The sequence below is a fragment of the Cannabis sativa genome, chromosome 5 (genome assembly GCF_029168945.1).
Source record: "Cannabis sativa cultivar Pink pepper isolate KNU-18-1 chromosome 5, ASM2916894v1, whole genome shotgun sequence".
In the NCBI taxonomy this organism is placed as follows: Eukaryota; Viridiplantae; Streptophyta; class Magnoliopsida; order Rosales; family Cannabaceae; genus Cannabis; species Cannabis sativa.
In genome coordinates, this window is record NC_083605.1 from 36,336,776 (window position 1) to 36,339,033 (window position 2,258).

Consider the following 2,258-nt stretch of genomic DNA (forward strand, 5'->3'; position numbering starts at 1 on the left):
TTAATCGTTTTCTCACTCACCATTAATCATTTTCTCAAGCATTAATATAATTCCTGGAACAATCATTATTCGAATCAAGCCTGCCTTGCTTCGTTTTCAGTGTATTTCATTCGGATCGGATTGGAAAAACGATGGCTGAGCACACTGAGAGCGCGGAGGCGAAATCAAAGGTACCCTATTTAGTTTATTTGGGTCATGGAAACTGTTGATGCGACCACTTTTGTTTCTTTTAGTAATTTATATTGAAGGATATACTTTTGTTATTTTGTTCTGTAAATCAGGAACATAAGTTCACTATTTTATTTATTTATTTATTAAAATTTTATTTAAAGAAGAAGAGGTAGATGTTTTGTTTCTCATCATTAACAGCTTTTGGCAAATGACATATGGCATTTGATTTGGCTTACTTAAGTGTAATTGATACTATTGCAGGTTAAGTCAGAAAAGGTTAAGCCATATTTAGAGGGGTGATGTATATATTTAGTCGGTGAGTTTCTCTCAATTTTTTCTAGAAGGTTATTTAGTAGTCATTGTTGTTTGTTAAAAATTGTGATTTGTCAAATGTAGGAATGATGGGCTCTGGGAAAACAACTGTAGGAAAGATTTTGTCACAAGCGCTTGGATATTCATTTTCCGATTGATTTGTATTTGACCTTAGTAAGCTTATCACTGCAAAATCATCACAATCCGATTAGATCATTAGATTTTCAATTTTTACTTGTTTGCCATATATACCTTTACTCCGAAGGTTCATTTTAAAGCTTAATCAGTGTTTGAGCAACAAATTTTAATTGCATTGAACTGCTAATAAAATTTCTTCAGAAAAGCTAGCGTGGTATTTGTGAGACTATGACCTTGAGAAATCTTAGAAATTTTTTGTCCATTGAATTTCTGAAATTCAATTGTGAAATTTGGTTGAACTTGTCTTGCATGTTTGCATATTTCTTTTCTACTGCCTTTGTCTAACATCCAGTACATATTACTTTATGCTGAATGTTCTGTTTCTGTTGTCTTTCTTAATGCCCCAGCGACACTTTAATAGAGCAGGAAGCTGATGGAATTTCGGTGGCCGAAATTTTTAAGCTCCATGGAGAGGGCTTCTTCAGAGATAAGGAGGTTAGTTAGTTGCAAACTGTTTCCATTTACTCTTCAGATATAATTCTTAAGTTTGTAATGTATTTTCTACAAGTTCTTCATGGACTTTTTGATTTTCGAGTAATAGATTCTCGGTAATAACCATTTTATGTGCCCATAAATGTAGATTATTGTGATAAAATTGATGTGTGCTTTATTCTATTTGGCTGTTTATCTTAAAAACTTTCATTTGCCTATTGACTACTAGATTGATTAATTTTTGTCGAAGCACAATAATAATTTTTGTTGACAAAATTAGTCACCACCCAAATTTACTTTTGAATTCAGAGATGTGTATTATGTGTCCATGATTTTTAATTTTACTTGCTTATAGACGGAAGTACTGCGTCAGCTCTCACTAATGCGCTGTGTTGTTGTTTCTATCGGTGGAGGTGCGCTTGTTCGTAATATCAATCGGTATGTTCTAGAAATTTATTTTCCTCTTTTGTTAGTGTAGTTGATCTCGATTACTCATGTTACCGAGTAATAAATTAACTCATTATTATTTTGGTGTATCGTGAAATATATGCGTAAAGGTATTACCGTTTGGCCGGATGTGCCTTTGGACGCATTGACTCAAAGAATTTCGCCGTTGAACCGGTTCACGTCCCCTTCGCCTAATGAATCGTGCGATATTTACTCCAAGGTACGATTAAGAAGAATTTTTTTCTTCTTTCATATTCCTCTGAAGAATTAGGAATTTCTTGAAATGCTAGGGATCATAATTGGCCACGCAAAACAGTTTTCTCACGAATTCGAATTTGGTGTCCTTTCAGACTTTCATGCGCTTGAAATTTGGTAGATAGATTTTTCTGTTTTTCTGTTTTTTTGTTTAAATATGAATTTGAATTAAATGTATATTTTTTGTATTAAATAAATATAAATTTGTTTTCTATTTAAAAGTTATTTGAATTATATTTAAATTACTATTTTTTATTTTTTATTTTTTGAAACAACTAGATATTTTTAGTTAGGCCTGTAAATATCACCATGAATTAAGGAAGCAATTTTATAAGATACATTATATTATTCAAGGTCCGTAATATTTATATAAAACTGGACATAAAATTAAACATAGCTTTATATACTCTTCTGTCATTCACTAGACGTTAGCATTGATATTA

At 31.7% G+C, this 2,258-nt stretch overlaps 1 long non-coding RNA gene across 1 annotated transcript; it reads left to right on the forward strand.

Annotated features, from left to right (window-relative positions):
* Positions 1 to 204: 204 nt before the first annotated feature.
* Positions 205 to 1,544, forward strand: LOC133038576 (uncharacterized). Its single transcript, XR_009688081.1, has 4 exons — positions 205 to 487; positions 568 to 657; positions 1,029 to 1,116; positions 1,469 to 1,544. It is a non-coding gene; the product is annotated as an uncharacterized LOC133038576 (long non-coding RNA).
* Positions 1,545 to 2,258: the final 714 nt, after the last annotated feature.